Raw genomic sequence first — 15,487 nt, forward strand, 5'->3', positions numbered from 1 at the left:
GACTACCACCAAGCCGTTCAAAATTGCTTATTTTTCGGAGTTTTAGAGACTCGACCTATAACAAAACACCAGAAGCAATTCTGAAAGGATTTTGGAGGATCATGCCAGATGGAGTTAATGACTAGCAGTGATCAGTAATTACTGTTGGATTTTTGTGATTTTCATGAACCCATCTCTACCAAAGGATCAGGAGAGAATCCGAATGGCTTTTCGAGGAAGCGTTCATGAGACATCAATGGCTACATCTGATTCGTATTGAAGGTCTCATTTTTAGCAATTTACACTACCCATCTCTAGCAAGTGACCAGCAGAGTAGCTAAAAGGTCTTTGGAGGATGATTCTATGAGGTACTAATTAGATGCAGTGATCAGTAATAAAGGTTTGATTTTTTAGTCATTTTCATGAACCAATCTCTACAAACTCAGGAGGAGAGAATCTGGATTGCTGGAGTCTTTACCACTATGTGCTTGTAAAGAACGATTTTCGTACTTTGAGTAATTTGCACAAACCAATCTTTTCCAACACACCAAGAGAGAATGCAATTGTTTTCCGGTGGATGATTCCATGGGAAATTCATCAGAAGACGGGTGAGGAAAGAATTTTCTCTTTCCTACTAATTTTCACCAACCGATTTTATTCACAATCCCCAGGAGTTAATTATCAAAGGATTTGGGAGGATGATTCCAAGTGCCATTAATGACTAACATTGAAAAGGAAGAACTGTCTCATTTGGAGTAATTTTCATCAAATCATGAACTGATGTCTACCAAATCACAAGAAGTGAATCTGAAAGGCTTTTGGGGGATGATTCCATTTGTCACTCATTTAGAGCATTGATCAGTTCTAAATGTCTCATTTTTAGCAATTTTCAAGGTCAATCTCCACCAAATCCTGAAGAGAGAAGAGACTTGTGTTTTGGTGGATGTTTCCATGAGAAATAGATCAGGATACCAGATTAGGCATGTCTTTCTCATCTGGAATAATTTTCACGCACTGCTCTGTACCATAGGACGAGAAGTGACTCCTCGGGTCTTTCAGGAAGATTCCTTCTCACATTTATCTGTTTCACACATCCAAGGTGAATTTCTCATTTTGAGTCTATTTCAGGAACTGATTTCTTCCAACTCAACAGGAGGGAATTGGAATGTGCTAAGGAGGCTCATTCTGTGAGGAATGAATGACTACCACCAAGCAGTTCAGAATTGCTTATTTTTCAGAATTTTCGAGACTCTACCTATAAAAAATCACCAGAAGGAATTCTGAAAGGATTTTGGAGGGTCATGCCAGATGGAGTTAATGACTAGCAGTGATCAGTAATTACTGTTGGATTTTTGTAATTTTCATGAACCCATCTCTACCAAAGGATCAGGAGAGAATCCGAATGGCTTTTCGAGGAAGCGTGCATGAGACATCAATGGCTACATCTGATTCGTATTGAAGGTCTCATTTTTAGCAATTTACACTACCCATCTCTAGCAAGTGACCAGCAGAGTAGCTAAAAGGCCTTTGGAGGATGATTCCATGAGGTACTAATTCGATGCAGTGATCAGTAATAAAGGTTTGATTTTTTAGTCATTTTCATGAACCAATCTCTACAAACTCAGGAGGAGAGAATCTGGATTGCTGGAGTCTTTACCACTAGGTGCTTGTAAAGAACGATTTTCGTACTTTGAGTAATTTGCACAAACCAATCTCTTCCAACACACCAAGAGAGAATGCAATTGTTTTCCGGTGGATGATTCCATGGGAAATTCATCAGAAGACGGGTGAGGAATGAATTTTCTCTTTCCTACTAATTTTCACCAACCGATTTTATTCACAATCCCCAGGAGTTAATTATCAAAGGATTTGGGAGGATGATTCCAAGTGTCATTAATGACTAACATTGATCAGGAAGAACAGTCTCATTTGGAGTAATTTTCATCAAATCATGAACTGATCTCTACCAAATCACAAGAAGCGAATCTGAAAGGCTTTTGGGGGATGATTCCATTTGTCACTGATTTATAGTATTGATCAGTTCTAACTTTCCAATTTTTAGCAATTTTTACGATCAATCTCCACCAAATCCTGAAGAGAGAAGAGACTTGTGTTTTGGTGGATGTTTCCATGAGAAATAGATCAGGATACCAGATTAGGCATGTCTTTCTCATCTGGAATAATTTTCACGCACTGCTCTGTACCATAGGACGAGAAGTGACTCCTCGGGTCTTTCAGGAAGATTCCTTCTCACATTTATCTGTTTCACACATCCAAGGTGAATTTCTCATTTTGAGTCTATTTCAGGAACTGATTTCTTCCAAGTCAAGAGGAGCGAATTGGAATGTGCTAAGGAGGCTCATTCTGTGAGGAATGAATGACTACCACCAAGCCATTCAGAATTGCTTATTTTTGGGAGTTTTCGAGACTCAACCTATAACAAATCACCAGAAGCAATTCTGAAAGGATTTTGGAGGGTCATGCCAGATGGAGTTAATGACTAGCAGTGATCAGTAATTACTGTTGGATTTTTGTAATTTTCATGAACCCATCTCTACCAAAGGATCAGGAGAGAATCCGAATGGCTTTTCGAGGAAGGGTGCATGAGACATCAATGGCTACATGTGATTTGTATTGAAGGTCTCATTTTTAGCAATTTACGCTACCCATCTCTAGCAAGTGACCAGCAGAGTAGCTAAAAGGTCTTTGGAGGATGATTCCATGAGGTACTAATTCGATGCAGTGATCAGTAATAAAGGTTTGATTTTTTAGTCATTTTCATGAACCAATCTCTACAAACTCAGGAGGAGAGACTCTGGATTGCTGGAGCCTTACCACTAGGTGCTTGTAAAGAACGATTTTCGTACTTTGAGTAATTTGCACAAACCAATCTCTTCCAACACACCAAGAGAGAATGCAATTGTTTTCCGGTGGATGATTCCATGGGAAATTCATCAGAAGACGGGTGAGGAATGAATTTTCTCTTTCCTACTAATTTTCACCGACCGATTTTATTCACAATCCCCAGGAGTTAATTATCAAAGGATTTGGGAGGATGATTCCAAGTGTCATTAATGACTAACATTGATCAGGAAGAACTGTCTCATTTGGAGTAATTTTCATCAAATCATGAACTGATCTCTACCAAATCACAAGAAGCGAATCTGAAAGGCTTTTGGGGGATGATTCCATTTGTCACTGATTTATAGTATTGATCAGTTCTAACTTTCCAATTTTTAGCAATTTTTACGATCAGTCACCACCAAATCCTGAAGAGAGAAGAGACTTGTGTTTTGGTGGATGTTTCCATGAGAAATAGATCAGAATACCAGATTAGGCATGTCTTTCTCATCTGGAATAATTTTCACGCACTGCTCTGTACCATAGGACGAGAAGTGAATCCTCGGGTCTTTCAGGAAGATTCCTTCTCAAATTGATCTGTTGCGCACATCCAAGGTGAATTTCTCATTTTGAGTCTATTTCAGGAACTGATTTCTTCCAAGTCAACAGGAGCGAATTGGAATGTACTAAGGAGGCTCATTATGTGAGGAATGAATGACTACCACCAAGCCGTTCAAAATTGCTTATTTTTCGGAGTTTTAGAGACTCGACCTATAACAAAACACCAGAAGCAATTCTGAAAGGATTTTGGAGGATCATGCCAGATGGAGTTAATGACTAGCAGTGATCAGTAATTACTGTTGGATTTTTGTAATTTTCATGAACCCATCTCTACCAAAGGATCAGGAGAGAATCCGAATGGCTTTTCGAGGAAGCGTTCATGAGACATCAATGGCTACATCTGATTCGTATTGAAGGTCTCATTTTTAGCAATTTACACTACCCATCTCTAGCAAGTGACCAGCAGAGTAGCTAAAAGGTCTTTGGAGGATGATTCTATGAGGTACTAATTAGATGCAGTGATCAGTAATAAAGGTTTGATTTTTTAGTCATTTTCATGAACCAATCTCTACAAACTCAGGAGGAGAGAATCTGGATTGCTGGAGTCTTTACCACTATGTGCTTGTAAAGAACGATTTTCGTACTTTGAGTAATTTGCACAAACCAATCTTTTCCAACACACCAAGAGAGAATGCAATTGTTTTCCGGTGGATGATTCCATGGGAAATTCAACAGAAGACGGGTGAGGAAAGAATTTTCTCTTTCCTACTAATTTTCACGAACCGATTTTATTCACAATCCCCAGGAGTTAATTATCAAAGGATTTGGGAGGATGATTCCAAGTGCCATTAATGACTAACATTGAAAAGGAAGAACTGTCTCATTTGGAGTAATTTTCATCAAATCATGAACTGATCTCTACCAAATCACAAGAAGCGAATCTGAAAGGCTTTTGGGGGATGATTCCATTTGTCACTGATTTATAGTATTGATCAGTTCTAACTGTATCATTTTTAGCAATTTTCACGATCAATCTCCACCAAATCCTGAAGAGAGAAGAGACTTGTGTTTTGGTGGATGTTTCCATGAGAAATAGATCTGGATACCAGATTAGGCATGTCTTTCTCATCTGGAGTAATTTTCACGCACTACTCTGTACCATAGGACGAGAAGTGACTCCTCGGGTCTTTCAGGAAGATTCCTTCTCACATTTATCTGTTGCACACATCCAAGGTGAATTTCTCATTTTGAGTCTATTTCAGGAACTGATTTCTTCCAAGTCAACAGGAGCGAATTGGAATGTGCTAAGGAGGCTCATTCTGTGAGGAATGAATGACTACCACCAAGCCGTTCAGAATTGCTTATTTTTCGGAATTTTCGAGACTCGACCTATAACAAATCACCAGAAGCAATTCTGAAAGGATTTTGGAGGGTCATGCGAGATGGAGTTAATGACTAGCAGTGATCAGTAATTACTGTTGGATTTTTGTAATTTTCATGAACCCATCTCTACCAAAGGATCAGGAGAGAATCCGAATGGCTTTTCGAGGAAGCGTGCATGAGACATCAATGGCTACATCTGATTCGTATTGAAGGTCTCATTTTTAGCAATTTACGCTACCCATCTCTAGCAAGTGACCAGCAGAGTAGCTAAAAGGTCTTTGGAGGATGATTCCATGAGGTACTAATTCGATGCAGTGATCAGTAATAAAGGTTTGATTTTTTAGTCATTTTCATGAACCAATCTCTACAAACTCAGGAGGAGAGACTCTGGATTGCTGGAGTCTTTACCACTAGGTGCTTGTAAAGAACGATTTTCGTACTTTGAGTAATTTGCACAAACCAATCTCTTCCAACACACCAAGAGAGAATGCAATTGTTTTCCGGTGGATGATTCCATGGGAAATTCATCAGAAGACGGGTGAGGAATGAATTTTCTCTTTCCTACTAATTTTCACCAACCGATTTTATTCACAATCCCCAGGAGTTAATTATCAAAGGATTTGGGAGGATGATTCCAAGTGTCATTAATGACTAACATTGATCAGGAAGAACTGTCTCATTTGGAGTAATTTTCATCAAATCATGAACTGATCTCTACCAAATCACAAGAAGCGAATCTGAAAGGCTTTTGGGGGATGATTCCATTTGTCACTGATTTATAGTATTGATCAGTTCTAACTTTCCAATTTTTAGCAATTTTTACGATCAGTCACCACCAAATCCTGAAGAGAGAAGAGACTTGTGTTTTGGTGGATGTTTCCATGAGAAATAGATCAGAATACCAGATTAGGCATGTCTTTCTCATCTGGAATAATTTTCACGCACTGCTCTGTACCATAGGACGAGAAGTGAATCCTCGGGTCTTTCAGGAAGATTCCTTCTCAAATTGATCTGTTGCGCACATCCAAGGTGAATTTCTCATTTTGAGTCTATTTCAGGAACTGATTTCTTCCAAGTCAACAGGAGCGAATTGGAATGTACTAAGGAGGCTCATTATGTGAGGAATGAATGACTACCACCAAGCCGTTCAAAATTGCTTATTTTTCGGAGTTTTAGAGACTCGACCTATAACAAAACACCAGAAGCAATTCTGAAAGGATTTTGGAGGATCATGCCAGATGGAGTTAATGACTAGCAGTGATCAGTAATTACTGTTGGATTTTTGTGATTTTCATGAACCCATCTCTACCAAAGGATCAGGAGAGAATCCGAATGGCTTTTCGAGGAAGCGTTCATGAGACATCAATGGCTACATCTGATTCGTATTGAAGGTCTCATTTTTAGCAATTTACACTACCCATCTCTAGCAAGTGACCAGCAGAGTAGCTAAAAGGTCTTTGGAGGATGATTCTATGAGGTACTAATTAGATGCAGTGATCAGTAATAAAGGTTTGATTTTTTAGTCATTTTCATGAACCAATCTCTACAAACTCAGGAGGAGAGAATCTGGATTGCTGGAGTCTTTACCACTATGTGCTTGTAAAGAACGATTTTCGTACTTTGAGTAATTTGCACAAACCAATCTTTTCCAACACACCAAGAGAGAATGCAATTGTTTTCCGGTGGATGATTCCATGGGAAATTCATCAGAAGACGGGTGAGGAAAGAATTTTCTCTTTCCTACTAATTTTCACCAACCGATTTTATTCACAATCCCCAGGAGTTAATTATCAAAGGATTTGGGAGGATGATTCCAAGTGCCATTAATGACTAACATTGAAAAGGAAGAACTGTCTCATTTGGAGTAATTTTCATCAAATCATGAACTGATGTCTACCAAATCACAAGAAGTGAATCTGAAAGGCTTTTGGGGGATGATTCCATTTGTCACTCATTTAGAGCATTGATCAGTTCTAAATGTCTCATTTTTAGCAATTTTCAAGGTCAATCTCCACCAAATCCTGAAGAGAGAAGAGACTTGTGTTTTGGTGGATGTTTCCATGAGAAATAGATCAGGATACCAGATTAGGCATGTCTTTCTCATCTGGAATAATTTTCACGCACTGCTCTGTACCATAGGACGAGAAGTGACTCCTCGGGTCTTTCAGGAAGATTCCTTCTCACATTTATCTGTTTCACACATCCAAGGTGAATTTCTCATTTTGAGTCTATTTCAGGAACTGATTTCTTCCAAGTCAAGAGGAGCGAATTGGAATGTGCTAAGGAGGCTCATTCTGTGAGGAATGAATGACTACCACCAAGCCATTCAGAATTGCTTATTTTTGGGAGTTTTCGAGACTCAACCTATAACAAATCACCAGAAGCAATTCTGAAAGGATTTTGGAGGGTCATGCCAGATGGAGTTAATGACTAGCAGTGATCAGTAATTACTGTTGGATTTTTGTAATTTTCATGAACCCATCTCTACCAAAGGATCAGGAGAGAATCCGAATGGCTTTTCGAGGAAGGGTGCATGAGACATCAATGGCTACATGTGATTTGTATTGAAGGTCTCATTTTTAGCAATTTACGCTACCCATCTCTAGCAAGTGACCAGCAGAGTAGCTAAAAGGTCTTTGGAGGATGATTCCATGAGGTACTAATTCGATGCAGTGATCAGTAATAAAGGTTTGATTTTTTAGTCATTTTCATGAACCAATCTCTACAAACTCAGGAGGAGAGACTCTGGATTGCTGGAGCCTTACCACTAGGTGCTTGTAAAGAACGATTTTCGTACTTTGAGTAATTTGCACAAACCAATCTCTTCCAACACACCAAGAGAGAATGCAATTGTTTTCCGGTGGATGATTCCATGGGAAATTCATCAGAAGACGGGTGAGGAATGAATTTTCTCTTTCCTACTAATTTTCACCGACCGATTTTATTCACAATCCCCAGGAGTTAATTATCAAAGGATTTGGGAGGATGATTCCAAGTGTCATTAATGACTAACATTGATCAGGAAGAACTGTCTCATTTGGAGTAATTTTCATCAAATCATGAACTGATCTCTACCAAATCACAAGAAGCGAATCTGAAAGGCTTTTGGGGGATGATTCCATTTGTCACTGATTTATAGTATTGATCAGTTCTAACTTTCCAATTTTTAGCAATTTTTACGATCAGTCACCACCAAATCCTGAAGAGAGAAGAGACTTGTGTTTTGGTGGATGTTTCCATGAGAAATAGATCAGAATACCAGATTAGGCATGTCTTTCTCATCTGGAATAATTTTCACGCACTGCTCTGTACCATAGGACGAGAAGTGAATCCTCGGGTCTTTCAGGAAGATTCCTTCTCAAATTGATCTGTTGCGCACATCCAAGGTGAATTTCTCATTTTGAGTCTATTTCAGGAACTGATTTCTTCCAAGTCAACAGGAGCGAATTGGAATGTACTAAGGAGGCTCATTATGTGAGGAATGAATGACTACCACCAAGCCGTTCAAAATTGCTTATTTTTCGGAGTTTTAGAGACTCGACCTATAACAAAACACCAGAAGCAATTCTGAAAGGATTTTGGAGGATCATGCCAGATGGAGTTAATGACTAGCAGTGATCAGTAATTACTGTTGGATTTTTGTAATTTTCATGAACCCATCTCTACCAAAGGATCAGGAGAGAATCCGAATGGCTTTTCGAGGAAGCGTTCATGAGACATCAATGGCTACATCTGATTCGTATTGAAGGTCTCATTTTTAGCAATTTACACTACCCATCTCTAGCAAGTGACCAGCAGAGTAGCTAAAAGGTCTTTGGAGGATGATTCTATGAGGTACTAATTAGATGCAGTGATCAGTAATAAAGGTTTGATTTTTTAGTCATTTTCATGAACCAATCTCTACAAACTCAGGAGGAGAGAATCTGGATTGCTGGAGTCTTTACCACTATGTGCTTGTAAAGAACGATTTTCGTACTTTGAGTAATTTGCACAAACCAATCTTTTCCAACACACCAAGAGAGAATGCAATTGTTTTCCGGTGGATGATTCCATGGGAAATTCAACAGAAGACGGGTGAGGAAAGAATTTTCTCTTTCCTACTAATTTTCACGAACCGATTTTATTCACAATCCCCAGGAGTTAATTATCAAAGGATTTGGGAGGATGATTCCAAGTGCCATTAATGACTAACATTGAAAAGGAAGAACTGTCTCATTTGGAGTAATTTTCATCAAATCATGAACTGATCTCTACCAAATCACAAGAAGCGAATCTGAAAGGCTTTTGGGGGATGATTCCATTTGTCACTGATTTATAGTATTGATCAGTTCTAACTGTATCATTTTTAGCAATTTTCACGATCAATCTCCACCAAATCCTGAAGAGAGAAGAGACTTGTGTTTTGGTGGATGTTTCCATGAGAAATAGATCTGGATACCAGATTAGGCATGTCTTTCTCATCTGGAGTAATTTTCACGCACTACTCTGTACCATAGGACGAGAAGTGACTCCTCGGGTCTTTCAGGAAGATTCCTTCTCACATTTATCTGTTGCACACATCCAAGGTGAATTTCTCATTTTGAGTCTATTTCAGGAACTGATTTCTTCCAAGTCAACAGGAGCGAATTGGAATGTGCTAAGGAGGCTCATTCTGTGAGGAATGAATGACTACCACCAAGCCGTTCAGAATTGCTTATTTTTCGGAATTTTCGAGACTCGACCTATAACAAATCACCAGAAGCAATTCTGAAAGGATTTTGGAGGGTCATGCGAGATGGAGTTAATGACTAGCAGTGATCAGTAATTACTGTTGGATTTTTGTAATTTTCATGAACCCATCTCTACCAAAGGATCAGGAGAGAATCCGAATGGCTTTTCGAGGAAGCGTGCATGAGACATCAATGGCTACATCTGATTCGTATTGAAGGTCTCATTTTTAGCAATTTACGCTACCCATCTCTAGCAAGTGACCAGCAGAGTAGCTAAAAGGTCTTTGGAGGATGATTCCATGAGGTACTAATTCGATGCAGTGATCAGTAATAAAGGTTTGATTTTTTAGTCATTTTCATGAACCAATCTCTACAAACTCAGGAGGAGAGACTCTGGATTGCTGGAGTCTTTACCACTAGGTGCTTGTAAAGAACGATTTTCGTACTTTGAGTAATTTGCACAAACCAATCTCTTCCAACACACCAAGAGAGAATGCAATTGTTTTCCGGTGGATGATTCCGTGGGAAATTCATCAGAAGACGGGTGAGGAATGAATTTTCTCTTTCCTACTAATTTTCACCAACCGATTTTATTCACAATCCCCAGGAGTTAATTATCAAAGGATTTGGGAGGATGATTCCAAGTGTCATTAATGACTAACATTGATCAGGAAGAACTGTCTCATTTGGAGTAATTTTCATCAAATCATGAACTGATCTCTACCAAATCACAAGAAGCGAATCTGAAAGGCTTTTGGGGGATGATTCCATTTGTCACTGATTTATAGTATTGATCAGTTCTAACTTTCCAATTTTTAGCAATTTTTACGATCAGTCACCACCAAATCCTGAAGAGAGAAGAGACTTGTGTTTTGGTGGATGTTTCCATGAGAAATAGATCAGAATACCAGATTAGGCATGTCTTTCTCATCTGGAATAATTTTCACGCACTGCTCTGTACCATAGGACGAGAAGTGAATCCTCGGGTCTTTCAGGAAGATTCCTTCTCAAATTGATCTGTTGCGCACATCCAAGGTGAATTTCTCATTTTGAGTCTATTTCAGGAACTGATTTCTTCCAAGTCAACAGGAGCGAATTGGAATGTACTAAGGAGGCTCATTATGTGAGGAATGAATGACTACCACCAAGCCGTTCAAAATTGCTTATTTTTCGGAGTTTTAGAGACTCGACCTATAACAAAACACCAGAAGCAATTCTGAAAGGATTTTGGAGGATCATGCCAGATGGAGTTAATGACTAGCAGTGATCAGTAATTACTGTTGGATTTTTGTGATTTTCATGAACCCATCTCTACCAAAGGATCAGGAGAGAATCCGAATGGCTTTTCGAGGAAGCGTTCATGAGACATCAATGGCTACATCTGATTCGTATTGAAGGTCTCATTTTTAGCAATTTACACTACCCATCTCTAGCAAGTGACCAGCAGAGTAGCTAAAAGGTCTTTGGAGGATGATTCTATGAGGTACTAATTAGATGCAGTGATCAGTAATAAAGGTTTGATTTTTTAGTCATTTTCATGAACCAATCTCTACAAACTCAGGAGGAGAGAATCTGGATTGCTGGAGTCTTTACCACTATGTGCTTGTAAAGAACGATTTTCGTACTTTGAGTAATTTGCACAAACCAATCTTTTCCAACACACCAAGAGAGAATGCAATTGTTTTCCGGTGGATGATTCCATGGGAAATTCATCAGAAGACGGGTGAGGAAAGAATTTTCTCTTTCCTACTAATTTTCACCAACCGATTTTATTCACAATCCCCAGGAGTTAATTATCAAAGGATTTGGGAGGATGATTCCAAGTGCCATTAATGACTAACATTGAAAAGGAAGAACTGTCTCATTTGGAGTAATTTTCATCAAATCATGAACTGATGTCTACCAAATCACAAGAAGTGAATCTGAAAGGCTTTTGGGGGATGATTCCATTTGTCACTCATTTAGAGCATTGATCAGTTCTAAATGTCTCATTTTTAGCAATTTTCAAGGTCAATCTCCACCAAATCCTGAAGAGAGAAGAGACTTGTGTTTTGGTGGATGTTTCCATGAGAAATAGATCAGGATACCAGATTAGGCATGTCTTTCTCATCTGGAATAATTTTCACGCACTGCTCTGTACCATAGGACGAGAAGTGAATCCTCGGGTCTTTCAGGAAGATTCCTTCTCAAATTTATCTGTTGCACACATCCAAGGTGAATTTCTCATTTTGAGTCTATTTCAGGAACTGATTTCTTCCAACTCAACAGGAGGGAATTGGAATGTGCTAAGGAGGCTCATTCTGTGAGGAATGAATGACTACCACCAAGCAGTTCAGAATTGCTTATTTTTCAGAATTTTCGAGACTCTACCTATAAAAAATCACCAGAAGGAATTCTGAAAGGATTTTGGAGGGTCATGCCAGATGGAGTTAATGACTAGCAGTGATCAGTAATTACTGTTGGATTTTTGTAATTTTCATGAACCCATCTCTACCAAAGGATCAGGAGAGAATCCGAATGGCTTTTCGAGGAAGCGTGCATGAGACATCAATGGCTACATCTGATTCGTATTGAAGGTCTCATTTTTAGCAATTTACACTACCCATCTCTAGCAAGTGACCAGCAGAGTAGCTAAAAGGCCTTTGGAGGATGATTCCATGAGGTACTAATTCGATGCAGTGATCAGTAATAAAGGTTTGATTTTTTAGTCATTTTCATGAACCAATCTCTACAAACTCAGGAGGAGAGAATCTGGATTGCTGGAGTCTTTACCACTAGGTGCTTGTAAAGAACGATTTTCGTACTTTGAGTAATTTGCACAAACCAATCTCTTCCAACACACCAAGAGAGAATGCAATTGTTTTCCGGTGGATGATTCCATGGGAAATTCATCAGAAGACGGGTGAGGAATGAATTTTCTCTTTCCTACTAATTTTCACCAACCGATTTTATTCACAATCCCCAGGAGTTAATTATCAAAGGATTTGGGAGGATGATTCCAAGTGTCATTAATGACTAACATTGATCAGGAAGAACAGTCTCATTTGGAGTAATTTTCATCAAATCATGAACTGATCTCTACCAAATCACAAGAAGTGAATCTGAAAGGCTTTTGGGGGATGATTCCATTTGTCACTCATTTAGAGCATTGATCAGTTCTAAATGTCTCATTTTTAGCAATTTTCAAGGTCAATCTCCACCAAATCCTGAAGAGAGAAGAGACTTGTGTTTTGGTGGATGTTTCCATGAGAAATAGATCAGGATACCAGATTAGGCATGTCTTTCTCATCTGGAATAATTTTCACGCACTGCTCTGTACCATAGGACGAGAAGTGAATCCTCGGGTCTTTCAGGAAGATTCCTTCTCAAATTTATCTGTTGCACACATCCAAGGTGAATTTCTCATTTTGAGTCTATTTCAGGAACTGATTTCTTCCAACTCAACAGGAGGGAATTGGAATGTGCTAAGGAGGCTCATTCTGTGAGGAATGAATGACTACCACCAAGCAGTTCAGAATTGCTTATTTTTCAGAATTTTCGAGACTCTACCTATAAAAAATCACCAGAAGGAATTCTGAAAGGATTTTGGAGGGTCATGCCAGATGGAGTTAATGACTAGCAGTGATCAGTAATTACTGTTGGATTTTTGTAATTTTCATGAACCCATCTCTACCAAAGGATCAGGAGAGAATCCGAATGGCTTTTCGAGGAAGCGTGCATGAGACATCAATGGCTACATCTGATTCGTATTGAAGGTCTCATTTTTAGCAATTTACACTACCCATCTCTAGCAAGTGACCAGCAGAGTAGCTAAAAGGCCTTTGGAGGATGATTCCATGAGGTACTAATTCGATGCAGTGATCAGTAATAAAGGTTTGATTTTTTAGTCATTTTCATGAACCAATCTCTACAAACTCAGGAGGAGAGAATCTGGATTGCTGGAGTCTTTACCACTAGGTGCTTGTAAAGAACGATTTTCGTACTTTGAGTAATTTGCACAAACCAATCTCTTCCAACACACCAAGAGAGAATGCAATTGTTTTCCGGTGGATGATTCCATGGGAAATTCATCAGAAGACGGGTGAGGAATGAATTTTCTCTTTCCTACTAATTTTCACCAACCGATTTTATTCACAATCCCCAGGAGTTAATTATCAAAGGATTTGGGAGGATGATTCCAAGTGTCATTAATGACTAACATTGATCAGGAAGAACAGTCTCATTTGGAGTAATTTTCATCAAATCATGAACTGATCTCTACCAAATCACAAGAAGCGAATCTGAAAGGCTTTTGGGGGATGATTCCATTTGTCACTGATTTATAGTATTGATCAGTTCTAACTTTCCAATTTTTAGCAATTTTTACGATCAATCTCCACCAAATCCTGAAGAGAGAAGAGACTTGTGTTTTGGTGGATGTTTCCATGAGAAATAGATCAGGATACCAGATTAGGCATGTCTTTCTCATCTGGAATAATTTTCACGCACTGCTCTGTACCATAGGACGAGAAGTGACTCCTCGGGTCTTTCAGGAAGATTCCTTCTCACATTTATCTGTTGCACACATCCAAGGTGAATTTCTCATTTTGAGTCTATTTCAGGAACTGATTTCTTCCAAGTCAAGAGGAGCGAATTGGAATGTGCTAAGGAGGCTCATTCTGTGAGGAATGAATGACTACCACCAAGCCATTCAGAATTGCTTATTTTTGGGAGTTTTCGAGACTCAACCTATAACAAATCACCAGAAGCAATTCTGAAAGGATTTTGGAGGGTCATGCCAGATGGAGTTAATGACTAGCAGTGATCAGTAATTACTGTTGGATTTTTGTAATTTTCATGAACCCATCTCTACCAAAGGATCAGGAGAGAATCCGAATGGCTTTTCGAGGAAGGGTGCATGAGACATCAATGGCTACATGTGATTTGTATTGAAGGTCTCATTTTTAGCAATTTACGCTACCCATCTCTAGCAAGTGACCAGCAGAGTAGCTAAAAGGTCTTTGGAGGATGATTCCATGAGGTACTAATTCGATGCAGTGATCAGTAATAAAGGTTTGATTTTTTAGTCATTTTCATGAACCAATCTCTACAAACTCAGGAGGAGAGACTCTGGATTGCTGGAGTCTTTACCACTAGGTGCTTGTAAAGAACGATTTTCGTACTTTGAGTAATTTGCACAAACCAATCTCTTCCAACACACCAAGAGAGAATGCAATTGTTTTCCGGTGGATGATTCCATGGGAAATTCATCAGAAGACGGGTGAGGAATGAATTTTCTCTTTCCTACTAATTTTCACCAACCGATTTTATTCACAATCCCCAGGAGTTAATTATCAAAGGATTTGGGAGGATGATTCCAAGTGTCATTAATGACTAACATTGATCAGGAAGAACTGTCTCATTTGGAGTAATTTTCATCAAATCATGAACTGATCTCTACCAAATCACAAGAAGCGAATCTGAAAGGCTTTTGGGGGATGATTCCATTTGTCACTGATTTATAGTATTGATCAGTTCTAACTTTCCAATTTTTAGCAATTTTTACGATCAATCTCCACGAAATCCTGAAGAGAGAAGAGACTTGTGTTTTGGTGGATGTTTCCATGAGAAATAGATCAGGAACCAGATTAGGCATGTCTTTCTCATCTGGAATAATTTTCACGCACTGCTCTGTACCATAGGACGAGAAGTGAATCCTCGGGTCTTTCAGGAAGATTCCTTCTCAAATTGATCTGTTGCGCACATCCAAGGTGAATTTCTCATTTTGAGTCTATTTCAGGAACTGATTTCTTCCAAGTCAACAGGAGCGAATTGGAATGTACTAAGGAGGCTCATTATGTGAGGAATGAATGACTACCACCAAGCCGTTCAGAATTGCTTATTTTTCGGAATTTTCGAGACTCGACCTATAACAAATCACCAGAAGCAATTCTGAAAGGATTTTGGAGGGTCATGCCAGATGGAGTTAATGACTAGCAGTGATCAGTAATTACTGTTGGATTTTTGTAATTTTC

Source organism: Eretmochelys imbricata, unplaced genomic scaffold (assembly GCF_965152235.1).
Source record: "Eretmochelys imbricata isolate rEreImb1 unplaced genomic scaffold, rEreImb1.hap1 Scaffold_29, whole genome shotgun sequence".
Taxonomy (NCBI): Eukaryota; Metazoa; Chordata; order Testudines; family Cheloniidae; genus Eretmochelys; species Eretmochelys imbricata.